General features: G+C 49.4%; 1 protein-coding gene and 1 long non-coding RNA gene across 3 annotated transcripts in view; one reads left to right on the top strand and one right to left on the bottom strand.

The window, feature by feature from the left end:
• LOC144826064 (uncharacterized) overlaps positions 1-13,227 on the bottom strand; it is a 478,318-nt gene extending 465,091 nt beyond the window's left edge. For both annotated transcript variants that reach the window (XR_013609680.1, XR_013609679.1), the window contains exon 1: positions 13,098-13,227. This is a non-coding gene — a long non-coding RNA (uncharacterized LOC144826064). The remainder of the gene's footprint in view (positions 1-13,097) is intronic.
• A 63-nt stretch (positions 13,228-13,290) lies between these two features.
• Positions 13,291-19,220, top strand: part of LOC144826366 (astacin-like metalloendopeptidase) — a 163,044-nt gene continuing 157,114 nt past the window's right edge. The window contains exon 1 of the mRNA XM_078684695.1: positions 13,291-13,355. The gene's annotated coding sequence lies outside the window, so the exon portion shown is untranslated. The remainder of the gene's footprint in view (positions 13,356-19,220) is intronic.

Raw genomic sequence — 19,220 nt, 5'->3', positions numbered from 1 at the left:
AATTACTATTAAAACAGCCTCTCTAGTGGCGATAACATTGGCCCGGAGGATGAGTGAGTTGCAGGAATTGTCATCAAAGCCTCTTTACATGATGATTGTTGGAGATAAAGCAGTACTTCGCACCCAGGCTTCATTTTTGCTGCAGGTGGTGACCCCATTTCATCGAGGCCAATCAATCATGCGGCTCATTTTTCTGCTCCCCCACACTCCTCTAAGGAAGAGGGGTGTCTCAATAGTCTGGACACAAAAAGAGCGTTGTTGTTCTACCCTGACCGGACAAAAGAGTTACGGGTGGACAAACAACTCTTTGTGGGGTACGTGGGTGATAAAAAAAAAGTTGGGCAGTGCAAAACAGACCATTTTTCACTGAGTTGGTCTCTGCATTAAAATCTGCTACACCCTGGCTAAGAAACAGCCCCTTGAGGGCTTATGAGCTCTTTGCCACTAGGGAGGCTGCGACCACGGCGTTGGATCAGGGGTGTCCCTGTCTTGGACATTTGCCAGGCAGCGACATGGGCATCTTTGCACACGTTTGCCAACCACTACTGCTGGAATGTCAGGTACGCCGGGACTGGCATTTTGGAGAAGTGGAGTAGTGTGGCTCAATGGTTAGAGCGGCAGACCCTGATGCAGAGGTCTAGCCCGGGACCAGGGTTCAATTCCCCGCCTCGGCGGGCCTTGGGCTCAAAAATTCCACTGACCTGATAATTCTCGCCTCGGTGCCTATTCCAATCATGGAGTCCCACTCTGCAACTCTGGGCAATAGCTTGCTTAATCTCCACAAAGGACCCCACAACGCTAAGGATGCCTGGCCTCCACCTTGGGGGTGCCCAGGAGTGGACACCTCACAGGGAAAGCCAGGATGGGTTCCACAGCGGTATTCGTACAAGCGCCTTGAGACCCTTGCGGGTGAGTAGTGCGCTATACAAGTATCAATTTACATTTACATTTTACATTTTGTCCGTTCCGTCCTGCAGGACTACTCAGTGGCAGAATCTGAAGGGGGATGGGAGCACACTGCTTCACCTCCCAGCACAGTTCGCCCCTTTGCATCCTGGTAAATGCAGTTCAATTTAAATTCTTACTTGAAATTTTGCAGAGTGTTTCACCAAAGTTGGTGCAGGTTAGTGCTGTTAATCTCTAGACACATGTGTTTCTGGATTTTATCCTTTATCAGTAGAGATAAAACGAAATTCACCTAGGGTTTGCTGAGAAAGCTGCCACGATCCTCTCAGGTCTCTGTACGTTTGAACTGTGTACTGCATTTACCAGGACGCAAAGAGGCGAACTGTGCTGGGACTGTGAGGCAGTGTTCTCCCAACCCCATTCTATTTAAAAGGCTCTCTTGAGCCAGCAAGCTGACGAGCTTTGCAGATGCACCAGTGTGCCTGTGAGTGGTACTGTGACCTGAGAGAAACTTGGCAGCATTTCCAGCAACCCCAGATGAACTTTCTTTGCTCTCCAATACTGCTGCTCTTTACTGATGACTGGCTCAACCCAGAAACACGTGTCTAGAGGGGGAACATCCATTATGACGCGGTGTTTACACCGCACTACCATTACAGCGCTGGTTTTACAATGCAAGTTGTTACCACGACTTGCGCTGGAGGGTGCTCTAGGTTAAGGAATAATAGATTTACTATTCCAACACCTTCCCTACTGTACGTAGGCTGGTCTTGGAATAGTAAATCTTACTATTCCTAAGTCCAGCACTCTACAGCGCAAGTCGTGGTAACGACTTGCGTCGTAAAACCAGCGTTGTAATGGTAGTGCAGTATAAACACTGTGTTGTATTGACATACAACCGTCTAGAGATATACAGCAATGTCTGCACCAACTTTGGTGAAAAACTCCAGCAAATTTTGAAGTTTGAACTGTGTACTGCATTTACCAGGGTGCAAAGGGGCGAACTGTGCTGGGACTGAGAGGCAGTGTGCTCCCAACCCCCATTCTGTTTAAAAGGCTCCCTTGAGCCAGCAAGCTGACGAGCTTTGGAGATGTACCTGTGGGTTGTACTGTGACCTGAGAGAAACTTAGCAGCATTTCCAGCAACTGCAGAATGAATTTTCTTTGCTCGCCGATACTGCTGCTCTCTACTGATGACGGGCTCAACCCAGAAACACGTGTCTAGAGATATACAGCAATGTCTGCATCTACTTTGGTGAAAAACTCCAGCTAATTTTGTAGTTAGTTTGAACTGTGTACTGCATTTACCAGGATGCAAAGGGGCAAACTGTGCTGGGACTGTGAGGCAGGGTGCTCCCAACCTCCATTCTTAGTGGCAGAATCTGTCTGCAGCCCAAGGCAGGATGGTATGGCTTGGGTATCTATTCAAAGGTATGAAGACTGAATATCTCCTGAGGCGGAAGCCGGGAGTAGGCGAATTGCTGCTCATTTCTTTTAAAAACTGCAAAAACTTATTGTGATTTTATCTTTCACCTGTGCACACCTCCCTGCCAGCGCGCAGCGGACCCTCGCTGAGGAAACAAGCACCACGCCGACATTACCGGCGAGTTTGCTGGCCACGCCCCCTTCTCAGGCCACGCCCCCTGCCCGCCCTATTTAAGAAACGCTGATCACTAGCGTCCTTAGACTGAATATCTCCTGAGGCGGAAGCCGGTAGTAGGCAAATTGCTGCTCATTTCTTTTAAAAACTGCAAAAACTTGTTGTGATTTTATCTTTCACCTGTGCACACCTCCCTGCCAGCGCGCAGCGGACCCTCGCTGAGGAAACAAGCACCACGCCGACATTACCGGCGAGTTTGCTGCCCACGCCCCCTTCTCAGGCCACGCCCCCTGCCCGCCCTATTTAAGAAACGCTGATCACTAGCGTCCTTAGACTGAATATCTCCTGAGGCGGAAGCCGGGAGTAGGCGAATTGCTGCTCATTTCTTTTAAAAACTGCAAAAACTTGTTGCGATTTTATCTTTCACCTGTGCACACCTCCCTGCCAGCGCGCAGCGGACCCTCGCTGAGGAAACAAGCACCACGCCGACATTATCGGCGAGTTTGCTGGCCACGCCCCCTTCTCAGGCCACGCCCCCTGCCCGCCCTATTTAAGAAACGCTGATCACTAGCGTCCTTAGACTGAATATCTCCTGAGGCGGAAGCCGGGAGTAGGCGAATTGCTGCTCATTTCTTTTAAAAACTGCAAAAACTTGTTGTGATTTTATCTTTCACCTGTGCACACCTCCCTGCCAGCGCGCAGCGGACCCTCGCTGAGGAAACAAGCACCACGCCGACATTACCGGCGAGTTTGCTGGCCACGCCCCCTTCTCAGGCCACGCCCCCTGCCCGCCCTATTTAAGAAACGCTGATCACTAGCGTCCTTAGACTGAATATCTCCTGAGGCGGAAGCCGGGAGTAGGCGAATTGCTGCTCATTTCTTTTAAAAACTGCAAAAACTTGTTGTGATTTTATCTTTCACCTGTGCACACCTCCCTGCCAGCGCGCAGCGGACCCTCGCTGAGGAAACAAGCACCACGCCGACATTACCGGCGAGTTTGCTGGCCACGCCCCCTTCTCAGGCCACGCCCCCTGCCCGCCCTATTTAAGAAACGCTGATCACTAGCGTCCTTAGACTGAATATCTCCTGAGGCGGAAGCCGGGAGTAGGCGAATTGCTGCTCATTTCTTTTAAAAACTGCAAAAACTTGTGATTTTATCTTTCACCTGTGCACACCTCCCTGCCAGCGCGCAGCGGACCCTCGCTCAGGAAACAAGCACCACGCAGACATTACCGGCGAGTTTGCTGGCCACGCCCCCTTCTCAGGCCACGCCCCCTGCCCGCCCTATTTAAGAAACGCTGATCACTAGCGTCCTTAGACTGAATATCTCCTGAGGCGGAAGCCGGGAGTAGGCGAATTGCTGCTCATTTCTTTTAAAAACTGCAAAAACTTGTTGTGATTTTATCTTTCACCTGTGCACACCTCCCTGCCAGCGCGCAGCGGACCCTCGCTGAGGAAACAAGCACCACGCCGACATTACCGGCGAGTTTGCTGGCCACGCCCCCTTCTCAGGCCACGCCCCCTGCCCGCCCTATTTAAGAAACGCTGATCACTAGCGTCCTTAGACTGAATATCTCCTGATGCGGAAGCCGGGAGTAGGCGAATTGCTGCTCATTTCTTTTAAAAACTGCAAAAAACTTGTTGTGATTTTATCTTTCACCTGTGCACACCTCCCTGCCAGCGCGCAGCGGACCCTCGCTGAGGAAACAAGCACCACGCAGACATTACCGGCGAGTTTGCTGGCCACGCCCCCTTCTCAGGCCACGCCCCCTGCCCGCCCTATTTAAGAAACGCTGATCACTGGCGTCCTTAGACTGAATATCTCCTGAGGCGGAAGCCGGGAGTAGGCGAATTGCTGCTCATTTCTTTTAAAAACTGCAAAAACTTGTTGTGATTTTATCTTTCACCTGTGCACACCTCCCTGCCAGCGCGCAGCGGACCCTCGCTGAGGAAACAAGCACCACGCCGACATTACCGGCGAGTTTGCTGGCCACGCCCCCTTCTCAGGCCACGCCCCCTGCCCGCCCTATTTAAGAAACGCTGATCACTAGCGTCCTTAGACTGAATATCTCCTGAGGCGGAAGCCGGGAGTAGGCGAATTGCTGCTCATTTCTTTTAAAAACTGCAAAAACTTGTTGTGATTTTATCTTTCACCTGTGCACACCTCCCTGCCAGCGCGCAGCGGACCCTCGCTGAGGAAACAAGCACCACGCCGACATTACCGGCGAGTTTGCTGGCCACGCCCCCTTCTCAGGCCACGCCCCCTGCCCGCCCTATTTAAGAAACGCTGATCACTAGCGTCCTTAGACTGAATATCTCCTGAGGCGGAAGCCGGGAGTAGGCGAATTGCTGCTCATTTCTTTTAAAAACTGCAAAAACTTGTTGTGATTTTATCTTTCACCTGTGCACACCTCCCTGCCAGCGCGCAGCGGACCCTCGCTGAGGAAACAAGCACCACGCCGACATTACCGGCGAGTTTGCTGGCCACGCCACTTCTCAGGCCACGCCCCTAGCATTGTTCCCTGATCATATAAAAATGTGTAACCCTAGGAAGCGCAGCGGACGAGCGCAGCGGGCGCGCCGTTTGCGCGCAGAAGGCGCGCCTAAGGCAAGCCCGTCTGCGCCCGTCCGCGACGGGCCGGGACCAGGGGCCACAACCCCCACATCTCCCGTCACGCAGACTCGGCATTATACCTCCGAGGAACTTCGAACCATCAATTCTCAGGTAATCCTGTCCTGTGCTCATAAATACGGCCCACTCGACCTACCTTCCCAATGCAATGACTGCAAGACTCACCTCAAGCCTAAAACCCCCACATCAAACCAACAACTCTTTAGACTGTTCCTGTTGAACTGCAGGTCTCTTCCTAGACATTGCACAGAGCTCTCCCTGCTAATTGAAGAGAAAAAACCGGACGCTCTCTTTTGGAGACATGGCTAACCCCTCATTCCGACCCCGAGTTGGTTCAAACCCTGGGGCAGGAATATCAAATTGTAAGACTAGACCGGGAACATGATAGAGGGGGTGGACTAGCCATCATTTTTAAAGATTGTTTCACATGTCGCTGCACCCCTAATCCCTTTCCGGAATGTGAAAGCATGTCCTTTAGCCTGGAATTCTCTCCCAATTTAAGTTTCTCCGGAACACTTATATACCGCCCACCAGGCACTCCCAAACAGTTTTACGAAACTTTGCCACCGCTAGTCGCTGATCTGGCCCTATTGCCTTCCAACTTCACGCTATTGGGTGATCTCAATATACATTTTGACGACCCCAATAACTCCATCGCCAACAAATTAAGCAGGGACCTATCTGCTTTGCAGTTGCTCCAGCTGGTCTCATCTCCTACGCATACGAAATGCCACTTGCTGGATCCAGTTTTCAGCAACTGTCCACACTTGAAGTCCTGCCCCCCTATAGCACTTCCTTGGACAGACCATGCCTTAGTCCCGTTGCTCTGGACAACAGAGAAACCTACACTCCCTACATCCATTGTCCAAGAAACCCGAAATTGGTCTAAAATACCGCTGGCCCAGTGGACCCAGGAATTACAAAAATCTATTCCCTTAATCGGTCAGACTCCCTCACAGGCCAATGAAATATTCAATGAATGGATTCAGAGTTCCCTAAACGCCACGCTCCCCCTGAAGAAAACAGTTTTCAAAAGATCCAGAATCTCAGCTCCCTGGTACTCCACCGAACTAAGGGAGAAAAAGCGTTTCTGTAAGAGACTGGAACGTAAATGGCGACTAGGATACGCGGAAACAGATAAAACTATCTACAGAGACGCCATCAGGCTATACAAAAAAGACATAAAAAGTGTGCAATCCTCATACTACTCTAACCGGATCGCAGAGGCCAGCTCCAGCTCGAAAGAGATATACAAAATAGTAAAAAGCCTCACCACCCTCCCTACACCCCCGTCTATAACGGAGAATCCACAGCTCCGCTGTGAAGATCTGGCCAATTTCTTCTCTCAGAAAATCAACCTTATCTACTCATCCTTCCCATCTACAGAACAGACTGTTCTGACTAAAGCAGTCCCTTGTCCCCTTCAAAACCATCCACCCAATCACCCTCCGGTGTTGGCGGAATTCCCCCAGTTGCAGGCAGATCACCTCACCTCCCTCATGCACCAAGTGAAGTCAGGCTCCCCTAGAGACCCAGCACCCCCATATGTTCTAGTCTCGGCTATTCAAACCATCCTTCCCACACTGCTTGGAGTACTCAATACCTTGATCTCTACCAGCACAGTACCAGCAGCGTGGAAGCAGGCTATGGTGAGGGCCCTGGTTAAAAAACCTAACCTTGACACCAAGAATCTCAACAATTTCCGCCCGATCTCCTTGCTGCCTTGGGCAGCCAAAATACTGGAGAAACACATAAACAGTACAGTAACAACTTTTCTCGAACAATACCAACTGCTCGATCCATCCCAGACTGGTTTTCGCCCCAAGCATGGGACCGAGACGGCACTGCTGGCAGTCACAGAGGAGTCCAGGAGAATCTTAGATCGGGGAGGATCGGTGGCAATCATCCTCCTCGATCTGAGCGCCGCTTTCGATACCGTTAACCACGGTATCCTCTTGCAGCGTCTCCTGGACACCGGAATATCTGACAAAGCTCTGGAGTGGCTCAAGTCCTACCTGAGTGATAGATCTTTCCAGGTGTACGAGGGCAATGTCACCTCCTCCAGCAAGCCTCTGGGGTGCGGAGTCCCGCAGGGATCATCTTTAAGTCCGACGTTATTTAACGTCTACATGAGGCCACTGGCTGAGATCGTCCGCCCGTTTGGTATTAAGATCGTTACCTACGCGGACGATACTCAGCTGGTGGTCTCCTTGGCACAGGCAGGCGGTCCTTCGGCGAATGTAGATCTCGCAGGTTGCCTGGAGACGGTCAAAAGCTGGATGACCAAGTCTTGTCTCAAACTTAATGGAGACAAGACAGAGCTCATGCTCCTGGGTCACACTTTACCATCTATCATAGACACTCTCTGGCCCCCCAGCTTAGGTCCGGCCCCGGCTCCCAAAGATGCCATTAAGAGCCTTGGTGTCTGGCTCGACAGGTCCCTGTCCTTTGACCAACAGGCAACAAAATTTCTGCCACTTGCTTCGGCATCCTGAGAGTCATCAGGAAGATCTTGCCTCTACTCCCCTTTGAAGCAAGAAAAACCGTAGTCCTGGGCCTGATCCAATCGCGGCTGGACTATGGAAATGCATTGTATCTCGGAGCTCCTGACTTCACTTTACGCAAACTACAATTAATACAGAACTGCGCAGCCAGAACACTTTTACAAATCCCCCGCAGATCCTCAGTAAAACCCGGACTAAGGATACTGCATTGGCTTCCCGTAAAGGAAAGAGTGGATTTCAAATCACTTTGCATCGCACACCAGACCTTCTGGTCTCGAGGCCCGGTTATCAATCTCCCTCTCATCACACCCTACCTACCAACTAGACAGCTGCGCTCCACCTCTGCAAACCTAGCCATTGTGCCGCAAATAAAGAAATCAAGGTCCGGAGGTCGCTCCTTCTCCTACAATGTGGCAAAAAAATGGAACGCCTTGCCTCAGCATCTTAGATCAAACCCCGACATTCTCTCCTTTCGTAAACAGCTGAAAACGCTACTGTTTACCACATAACTATGGAGCTGAATCTGCTTTCCTCCCAACTCGAACCTCAGCGATATTCTCAGCGCTTGGACGCCTCAGGGCAGCTACCCGCGCTCTAGAAATCCGAATTCATTCATTCATTCATTCATTCAGGTAAGGAATCTTCAGATATAAGTCTCTGTCAGATGAACAAGTTACTTACCTTCGGTAGCGCATTATCTGGTAGAGACAATATCAAGCTGCAGATTCCAATCCTTACAGACCCACCTATGCCTTACTGCACTGCAGAATCATTCAATTGGGCTAGGGTTGTTCCCTTTTTCAGAACCCTATTTATGGCACACATTCAAGTCAGTAATCTATCTCACCTGCACACAAGTGTGTTCTGGGTTAGTTAGTATGCGTATTGTTCTATTGTGTGCTGCCTTGTGACAGGACCTGCTTGTGTTCCTATGTTCAAAATCATCCTAGAGAGGTGCACAGAAAACTGTGCATAAAACACAATCGCACCACCCTTGACCCATTGGGTTCTTCCCAAATAGTAAATCTATTTGACAGTTTAATATCGTACTTTATGCATTTATTTATATTTATTTTTAACTTTATAATCATTTTTGTATTACAAGATGAGAAATAAGTTTACAGACGTATATGAGGTCAACTGTGGCCTATATGTACATTCAACACACAATGTAACAACATATTAAATCATCCAATAAAAAATGTTGCGCTGTTGTTGGAAAAAGGTTCCCAATGCATTTCGAGTTTTGACGTCCTGACGCTTGCTGAAGGCGGCCGCTCCCCTCGCCCCCTGCTCCTGATTGGTATCGTTATTTGTACTGCTGCTCAAGCCTGTATCGCCTCTGCTGCCTCCTTTACAGCATAGCGCTGTAGTGCGAGCATAGCGCTGTATAGCGCTGTAGTGCGAGTGAATTATAAAACAGCCAAATATTTGCATTTGAATCTGCTAGCGCTTTTGGGGTCATTGAATAGAGCGCTTGAGTCGCGCTTTTCATAACTGCAGTGCGAATTTACAGCTAGGCTGAGTGTCCATTACATAGACTGCTGGAAAGTAAACTATAGTCATTGCTGATTGCCTGTGCCCCAGCCTACCTCCAGTTTCGTTTCATTTCACTGCCGCCATCTTACTTGTTGTTGTGGTGCCTCAGAGACCGTCCCCCACAGCCCGGCCCGCCTCCCAGCTGACCCTCCCTCGCCCCTTCCCTAGCCATATATGACTGATGCTTCTGCGCGCAGCGGTCGCGCCGAAGGTGCGCCAAAGGTAAGCCCGTCTACGCCCGTCCGCGCCCAGCGCCAGACCCCCTGGCCCCCGTACCACCCACCCCACTCGCATTACATACGACCCCTCCACCCTTTTAGCCCTTAACCCCGGCCGACTCCCCAACTGCGCCTAAGCCGCTCCTGGACACACCCATGGACCCTTCACATGCAACTCCTGCAAGTATGACGGCACCAAGACCAACTCCCCATCCACTAACTCCAAACAGAAACCTGACACCAACAACCTTACATGCATCTTGCTCAACACCCGCTCAGTCCACAGACACGCCATCGACCTTTGGAATCTACTAGACACCATCTCTCCGGACGTCGCCTTCCTAACAGAAACATGGATGAACGCCTCCTCAGCCCCAGACATCACCATTGCCATCCCGGAAGGCTACAAGATCATCCGGAAAGACCGCGCCAAGCAAACAGGAGGAGGCATCGCCATCGTCCATAGGAACTCCATCCGCATCTCAACCAGCTCAGACGTCAACCTCGCTAGCGCCGAGCACCTTCACTTCCAGATCCACACTGACCCCAAGACCACACTCAGAGGCACCCTCCTCTACAGGCCACCAGGACCCCGTGCACAATTCAGTGAAGACATCACTGACTTTATCACCCCACACGCCCTCCCCTCCGAGGACTACATTCTATTAGGAGACCTCAATTTTCACCTGGAAAAAAGCAACGACAGCAACACCACCGCCCTTCTGGACAATCTCGCCAACCTCGGCCTAAAACAACTAGTTAACACCCCCACCCACAACGCAGGCCACACACTCGACCCTATCTTCACCTCCAGCAAACATATCTCCTTCAGTCACACCACAGCTCTCCATTGGACGGACCACAGTTGCGTCCACTTTATCTACAAAAAGACCACAACCCACAACCATCCTCAACCTATTCTGCGAAGAAACTGGAACAAAATCACCTTCGACCAGATCTCCTCATCGCTTCTTCAAAACGCCCCTGCCCATTCTTCGAACCCCAATCAAGCAGCCACTAACCTCACTCAATGGCTAGCCAACAGCGCCGACAACCTAGCTCCCCTGAAAAAACGTCAAATCAAAAGAGGCAGCAAAAACGCCCCCTGGTTCAATGATGATCTTAAGAAATCCAAGAAACTCTGTCGCTCCCTTGAGAAGGCCTTGAAAAAAGACCCAAACACCAGCACCAAGGACGCCTTCAAAAACGCCACCCGCATACACCACCAACTGATCCGGACCGCAAAGAAAGCCGCTTTCAAAGTCCGACTCGACACCAACGCCCACAACAGCAAAGAATTATTCAACATCGTCAAAGAGTTTACCAACCCCAATGCCAACTCCAACGACATCACCCCCTCTCAAGCCCTTTGCGACTCCCTTGCTTCGTTCTTCCACGACAAAATCGCAGACATCCACAACAGCTTCAACAACCAACCCGGAGACCAACCCACCCAACCTTCTGCCGTACCGTCACCCCCCCTGAGCATCCTTAATGACTGGAACACAGTCTCCACTGAGGACACCATCCGCCTGATGAACTCCATCCACTCAGGTTCCCCCACAGACCCATGCCCCCACCACATCTTCAACAAAGCAGATTCCATCATTGCACCACACCTCCGAGATGTCATCAACTGCTCCCTCAACTCCGCCACCTTCCCGGACAGCTGGAAACACGCCAAACTCAGCGCCCTTCTAAAAAAAAACACAGCTGACCCCACCGAACTCAAAAACTACCGCCCCATCTCGCTCCTTCCCTTCCCGGCCAAGGTCATAGAGAAAGCTGTCAACAACCAGCTCGCCGCCTTCCTCGAAACCAACAAATGCCTCGACTCCTCTCAGTCCGGCTTCCGAGCCAAACACAGCACTGAGACCGCACTCATCGCAGCAACAGACGACATACGAACTCTTTTGGACAATGGAGACACAGTAGCCCTCATCCTCCTCGACCTCTCCGCAGCCTTCGACACAGTCTTTCACAGCACCCTGCTACAACGCCTCAGAAACATCGGAATCCAAGGAAAAGCACTGGAATGGATTACCTCGTTCCTTTCCGGAAGAACCCAGAGAGTCCGCCTCCCACCATTCAAATCTAAGGCCACTGAAGTCATTTGCGGCGTGCCACAGGGATCCTCACTCAGTCCTACCCTCTTCAACGTATACATGAGCCCCCTCGCGGCCATCGCCCGCCAACATAACCTCAACATCATCTCCTACGCTGATGACACTCAACTGATCCTCTCACTCACCAAAGACCCTAACACCGCCAAAACCAACCTACATAAAGGAATGAGAGAAGTAGCCGAGTGGATGAAGCAGAGCCGTCTGAAACTGAATTCCGACAAAACAGAAGTCCGGATCTTAGGCACCCCCCCCCCCTCCGCCTGGGACGACTCGTGGTGGCCAGAGTCCCTTGGAAAAGCACCCATCCCGACAGACCACGCACGGAACCTGGGCATCATTCTGGACTCCTCACTCTCGATGACCAGACAAGTCAACACCGTTTCTTCATCCTGCTTCAACATTCTTCGCATGCTCAAAAAAACATTTCGCTGGATCCCCACCGAAACTAGAAAAACAGTCACCCACGCACTGGTGACAAGCCGCCTGGACTACGGAAACACCCTATATGCCGGTACCACCGCAAAACTTCAGAAAAAACTCCAACGCATCCAGAACGCATCAGCCAGACTCATACTAGACATCCCGCGTAATGACCACATTTCTGGTCACCTGAAAAACCTCCACTGGCTCCCTGTCAATAAGAGGATAACATTCCGCCTTCTAACCCACGCACACAAAGCACTTTACGAACTTGGACCCGAATGCCTCAACACACGACTTTCCTTCTACACCCCCTCCCGCCAGCTACGCTCCTCCCACCAAGCCCTTGCTGCTGTACCTCGCATCAACAAAACCACCATGGGAGGAAGATCCTTCTCCTACCTGGCGCCAAAAACATGGAACTCACTTCCCATTCTTCTTCGCCTCACTCAGAACCACCTAACATTCAGAAAGCAACTTAAAACCTGGATATTTGACAAATAATTCCCCACCCTTCTCCAAGCGCCTTGAGACCCTCTGGGTATGTAGCGCGCTATATAAATTAACTGAATTGAATTGAAATTGAATTAACCCTTCTTCAGGGGGCCTGAAAAAATGAAACATTTATTTTCTTGCAAAGTATTTTATAGCCATCCTGGAACAGTTATTACCATGATTGTGGTTGTTCTCATTAATATGTAATCATACTGTATCCAGGCACTCCAGATTTACATGACATGCCTGTGTACTCCGACAATCGTGAGCATGAGACTCAAATAGTGGCAGAAACTGGTGACAAATAAATGGTGCTCAACGCGTGAGCAAAAGAAACTGAAACACGTAACTAAAAAAGTTTTTGTTAGAATGAGTTGCGTCCTTTCGTTAGCACTGTGAAGAGACCATTTTAAGTGAGAAACCTGTGTATACTGCCTCATGGGCATCATCCTTATTGGAATATCCCTTACTTCACCCGTGCAAACGTGAGTCTGAAACAATCAGAATCGAGTCTTCAACGGACCGGAAAAACACCAGAAATCTGTTTTACCAAAGCTAATGCGTGTTGTATCAATCACACGTGTTACTTTCTACCATAGTACACGATTCTTATACAGGTCACTGTAAAAATATGCGTAACACAAGCGGGTCACTTGCCTGATATTTATGGGCTAAGTCAATAATTAACTGCAGCCTTTTTTCAAGCCTTAACAGCGAACCGTCTCAAACAGCGTCAACGCGGACTCTGCACGCGGGTGAGGCGAGTCCCTGCGCGCAGCGGTTTCTGTGTCGGCGTATGAAGCGTCGTTAAAACGTGACGTGATCACCAAAAGTGAAGAGGGACTCCTCAAAGGCAGAACCGCGTAACAAACGGACGAACGAACATTTCTATTCAAAAAGTGCTCGCGAGCTCAGGTAAAAATCATCTGGAATATAAAAAAAAAAACGTTGTTGCATATAAAATGATGTGTGAAGGAAGGCAGTGATGTAAAGAATGGCACGTCTCGAGAATTGTGCAGAAAACTCGCGCAACCATGGTTTGGAATTAGATTTTGCGGAGTGCACAATATCATACAAGTTCGTATAATTGATATTTCGGTGACTTGTTATACATATTCATGAGGCAATATTCACTTGGTGGATAGTCAAAAAAGTCCTTTATTTAGTATTTCACAACCATAAAGCACACAATAAATAACTTAAAAACAGTCACATGTAAAAAAAAAATATTTCCAGGAATGTAATTCATTATTAAAATGTTTACAATTTTTGCAAGGTTTTCAGTCCTGTTTTCGTCCTCGTTTATTTATTTTGTGTCCGCTTTTAGGAAAAGGTTGTTGCTCAATGTGAAGAACTTTACCCCGGGGCAAATTAACCCCTCCCATGCTCCGTCACGAGCCTCGGGTGGGCTGTGCTGGTGACGGAACGGTTCCGTCACGGCCCGCTCGCCGCGCCTGCGCGGCGCGAATTGCGCGCCTGCGGTGCCGTTCTAATGGGCGGGCGGGTCCGTGACGGAACCGTTCCGTCACAAGCACAGCTCACCCGAGGGCCGTGACGGAGCGGTTCCGTCACGGGCACGGGACCGCCTCCTCCTTAGCGCTGCGGCGGAATAGCCGCCGCAGCGAAGGGGTTAAAATGTTTGAGGAGCCCCCCATCCAGCAAGTTACAGCCGGCCTGCAGGTGCGGATGTTTAATTAATTTAAGATCACTTTTAATAGTTTCCTTCTTTCCTCTTTTACTGTGGGGCAGATCGATTCTGTGTGGTATCCACATAAGCGACAGTTTTCGTCTTGATGTTTTCCTTTTCAGGTTGGTAACACGTCCTTCGAGTTATGATCTCCTAGTCGGTACAGCCTAAACCTCTTTTTTAATGTAAGTCGAAAATGTGCTGCTAAATAAGCTTGCGGTTTGGGCTTTGTATATGAATTTATTACCGACCAGGCATGTAGACGTCTAATCAATCTTGTTTTGTCTTCCAAAAAAGACAGTTTCCTTTTTACACACTATGTTGAATGCGGTTCTTTCCATCTTAACTTCCCAAACCTCGTGAATGCCTAATGCCGCCAGGGCTGCACTCAAGTATTCAACCCATGTATTTGGTAATTCCTGATCGAACTGGGCCTTTATTTCACTTGGTGGATAGGTGGTACAAAGACATCACTAATTTAAATCACAAGAACCATACCATTTCAATGTTATCATTAAGTCCCTCAGCTGTTAAAGTTAGAAGGTGTTGGATCCAAAAGGTTTCCCTGTGGGCTAACAGTTTGTGCATGTCCCTGTCTGGTGTAAAAATCAGTCTTTCTAAGTTGGTGAACCAAAGTTGTGGTATTGTGTCCTTCATATCTAACCAGTGTGTAGCTAAACAAGAGTTTTTGTTCATGGTTCTTATCATGCTTTTCTGTTTTGTTATTCTCACTTTGATTTTTTCTGGCTGCCCTTCCCACATACGTGAGACCACATGGGCCTTTAATGGCATATGTGACAAATTCAGAGTTGCATTCTGAGGAATGTTTTAATTGAATTTGTTTGCCTGTGTGTGGGGAAAAATATTCCCCACTAAGACATTTATCTTCATTTTCAGAGTTTTATATAGCGCTTACAAGACCCGGGGGTATCAGAGCGCTTTACAACATACATGAATAGAAAACAAGCAACATAGTACAGTGAGTATCATCTGGGATATTGGGGGCCAAAAAGATCGAGGTCATTGGCCAGATGCATAGAGATGGAAGTTGAGGAGAAATTCTTTTAGTTGTCTCTTGTAGATTGTGAAAGAGGGATTGGTCCTGATGTGGGTAGGGAGAGAGTTCCAGAATTTTTGGGCATTCCCAGAGAAAGAGCGGGAGAGGGCTTTTTGTTTGTCTTTTTGGGGGGATTAAGAGGAGAGAGTTGGAGATTCCTAGGTTTCTTGATTGTCCAGCTTTTGTGAGTTTGGTAGAGAGGTAGTCCGGTTTTCCTTTGTGCAAGGCTTTATGGGTGAGACAGACAGTTTTGAAGGCGCAACGTGCTTCGATGGGTAGCCATTTTAGGGCCTGTAATGCAGGGGTGATGTGGTCGTATTTCTTCGTACGTCAGACCATTCTTGCTGCTGCGTTTAGGGTGGCTCTCATGGGGGCTGTGTGTGTTTTTGCGGTCCCGGTTAGTATGGCATTACCATAGTCAAGTCTGGACAGAACTAGAGATCGGGTTGCAGTTTTTAGGTCATTGGGGGTATGAAAGGTTTGATTTTGTTAAGGAGTTTTAGGTTGTAGAGGGCGCCTTTTGCTGTGGATTTGATGTGGGAGCTCATGTTGAGGCTTGGGTCTAGAGAGATCCCCAGTGATTTGACTGAGTTTGCTGGAGTGAGTTTGCAGTTTAGGGAGTCATGGTTGTTTATCGATTCTTGGATCTGAGGGGGTCGTTCGTGTTTGGAGAAGACAAGGATTTTGGGTTTTTTCTTGGTTGGGTTTGAGGTGGTTGAGAATTAGCCAATTTTCTACTTTTGAAAGAGTGGAGTTGAGGTGGAGGATGTCATTGATGGAGGAGATCTTGAGGTACAGCGGGTGTCGTCCGCATAGAGGTGGTAGGCGATGCTTGCTTGTTTTAGAATGGCAGTGAGCGGTTCCATGTAAATGTTGAAGAGTGTGGGGGAGAGGACTGAGCCTTGAGGGACACCTCGAGGTGAGGTGCAGGTGTCGGACATTGAGTTTTTCATTTTTAGATTTGAGAGCGGTTATGTATAAATAAGGAGAACTTTCAGGACATCGCCATCTGCTCCGACATGTTATTGTAAGGCGTCTAAGAGTAGGTTGTGATCGACCGTGACAATAGCAGCTGATCGGTCGAGGAGGACCAGTAGGCAGCATCTGTTGGAGTCAAGGGAGTTGTGAATGTCGTCGGTAATGTTCAGTATAGCGGTTTCTATGCTGCATCCCTTCCTGAACCCGGATTGGTGTGAGTTAAGTAGGTTGTTAGATACCAAGTGTTGGTTCAGTTGGGAGAGAACACATTTCTCCAGGATTTTGGCTAGGAAAGGAAGGTTGGTGATGGGCCTAAAGTTTTTGAGGTCATTTGGGCCATCATCCGTTTTCTTTAGAAGGGGGTGACTTAGCCTTGTTTGAGGCAGTCGGGCATTAGTCCGTCGTTTAGTGAGCTATTGATAATCTTTGTCCACAGTGGGGTTAGGGTAAGGTTTAGGTTCTTAGCTAAGGAGCCGGGTAGAGGGTCTGCGTAAGGGTTGGAGGGTTTGGAGTTAGCAATCACATTAGAAATGTCCTCTTCGGAGAGAGGATTGAAGTCTTTCCACCGCTTGGGAGGGGATGGGGTGACTAGGGTGAGGGGTGACTTTGGGGGTCCACAGAGGAGCGGTCTCGGCCTCCGGAGCATGTTGTGAGCTGAGGATGGGTGAGGTTTCATTGGGATGAGTATTTGCGTTGTGTTGGGATTGAGGGTGGTGGACTAGGGAGGGCTCAATATAGGAGATTTTGTCATTGAAGAATTTGGCCAGGTTGTTACACTGAAGTTTAGAGGCAGTGGTGTTAGCTTTGGTGGGCTTGGAGGTCTGTTTCTGGATGATGTTGAAAAGTTCTTTGGGGCGGTTTTTGGCTTTGTCTTGTGCGGTCTGGAAGAAGGAGGCTTTCTCCTTGATTATATGTTTTTTGTAGTTACTGCGTACTTTCCTGAGTTGGAGAGGTTGATTGTGGATGGATTCCCTCTCCAGAGTCGCTCAGCTGCTCATACTTTTCTTCGTTCAGAGTTGAGGTCATTATTGAACCAAGCTCGGGAGGGGATGTCTGACTCTTTTAGGTTTTAGGGGGGCTAGTTGGTCAAGGGCAGTTGTCATTGTCCTGTTGTACAGTGTGGTGAGCTCAACCATGTTGAGGTTGTCTGTACAGATTGGGAGCAGTGATGTTATGGTTTATTGAAGGTCAGGGAGGGGGATGGCTTTGAAATGTCTGGTTCATTGGTGGGTGATTTGAGTTTTGATTGGTGGAGCTACTGTTTAATTGATGCTGAATATAATGATGTGGTGGTCTGACCAGTCGATTGGGAGAATGTTATTTATGGTATGGTTTCACTTTTGGCTATGATAGTTATGTTATGTTATGTTATAAAAGTATTTCTAGAGCGCACTATCACCAATTGGTTGCTTGGCGCTATGATCAGTAATAGCATGAGCATAGAGGGAAGAGGATTATTGGAATGCTTGTCTGAACAGCCAGGTCTTCAAGGCTTTCCGGAAGGAGAGGAGATCCTGACAATTCCGGGTCTCCGACGGGAGAGAGTTCCACAGGCGGGGGGCAAGGGTGGCAAACCTGCGGCCTCCTGCGCGTTTTAAGTTGAAGGAAGGTGGCTGCAGGAGGTTCTGGTGGAGTGAGCGAAGGTTGCGGGATGGGGTGTATTTGGAGATCAGGTTGTTGATGAATAGTGGGCTTTTGTGGTATAAGGACTTGGAGATTATACAGCCGGTTTTGAAGGCACATCGCTGGGCCACAGGGAGCCAATGTAGTTTCTTAAGGAGGGGAGTGGCTGCCTGGCGCCTAGGTTGATTCAAAATTAACCTTGCTGCATGATTCTGTGCCATCTGGAGTCGCTTCACTAGGTAGTTGGGAAGACCTAGGTAGATGGAGTTAGCGTAATCCAGGTGGGACAATACAGTAGCGATCACCACTTGGGTGAGTGCCTCGGATGTAAGCAGGCGGCGTACCTTCCGAATTTTCTTCAGTTGGAAGAAACACTTGGAGACCACTTGACCAACTTGGGTTTTGAGGGATAGGTCACGGTCCACAGTGACTCCTAGTGTTTTGGCTGACAAAGAGGGTGTTGGGGCTTGGCCCAGTTCGGGAGGCCAGTAATGCGGGCCCCAGAACTTACTACTGTCGCCGGTCAGGACTAATTCCGTTTTGCCCGGATTTAATTTAAGCTGGTTTTGGTCCATCCAGGTTTTAATGAAATTCATTGTGGACTGGAAGTGCCGTATAGAGTCTTCGGAGTTATCGATGGTGAACAGCAGCTGTAAGTCGTCTGCGTAGTTGAAGACTCTCACCTGATTGTCTCTCAAGGTCTGGATCAGAGGGAGTATGTAAAGGTTGAATAGGTGAGGAGATAGGGAGGAGCCCTGTGGCACTCCACAGGTGATATCCTGTTTGGTGCCCATTAAGTCGCCAAGGCGTAGAGTTTGGTTGCGGCCAGTCAAGAAGGATCTCAGCCAACCGGCTGCAAGATCCCTGATTCCGGCTTGTTCGACACGGTCGACCAAGATGTTGTGGTCGACCGTGTCGAATGCGGCCGAGAGGTCTAGGAGCACCAGGGCCTGTGGAGAGCGTCTGTCCACACAGTCGCGCAGGGCGTCCAGGACTGTCGTGACTACTGCTTCGGTTGAGTGGGCCGGCCGAAAGCCTGCCTGATGGGGGTTGAAGCAGGAGGATTCCTCGAGGAAATTGGACAGACATTTAGCCACATGTGCCTCAAGGACTTTTGCCAGGTAGGGCAACAGTGAGATCGGGCGAAAGTTGGCCTTGCAGGCTGGGTCAGCCCCCGGTTTTTTTAGAAGTGGAATGACTATGGCTTCTTTGAAGGCTGTCGGAACTAAGCCAAGAGTCAAGGATTTATTCAAAATTGTAAGGGCGGGAGTTGGGTGGGCCAGGAAGCACTCTTTTAAAATGTGGGGCGGGCAACTATCTGAAGGAGCGCCAGATTTTACTCTGGATAAAAGTGATTGAAATTGGTCCTGGGTGATGGGTGGAAAACTGCTCAGAATATGGTGGCTGGGTTTAATTGACATACCAGAGGTGAGAA

Source organism: Lissotriton helveticus, chromosome 3_2, assembly GCF_964261635.1.
Source record: "Lissotriton helveticus chromosome 3_2, aLisHel1.1, whole genome shotgun sequence".
Taxonomy (NCBI): Eukaryota; Metazoa; Chordata; class Amphibia; order Caudata; family Salamandridae; genus Lissotriton; species Lissotriton helveticus.
Note: the sequence above shows the minus strand (reverse complement) of the source record. Positions and strands in the feature narration are given on the sequence as shown.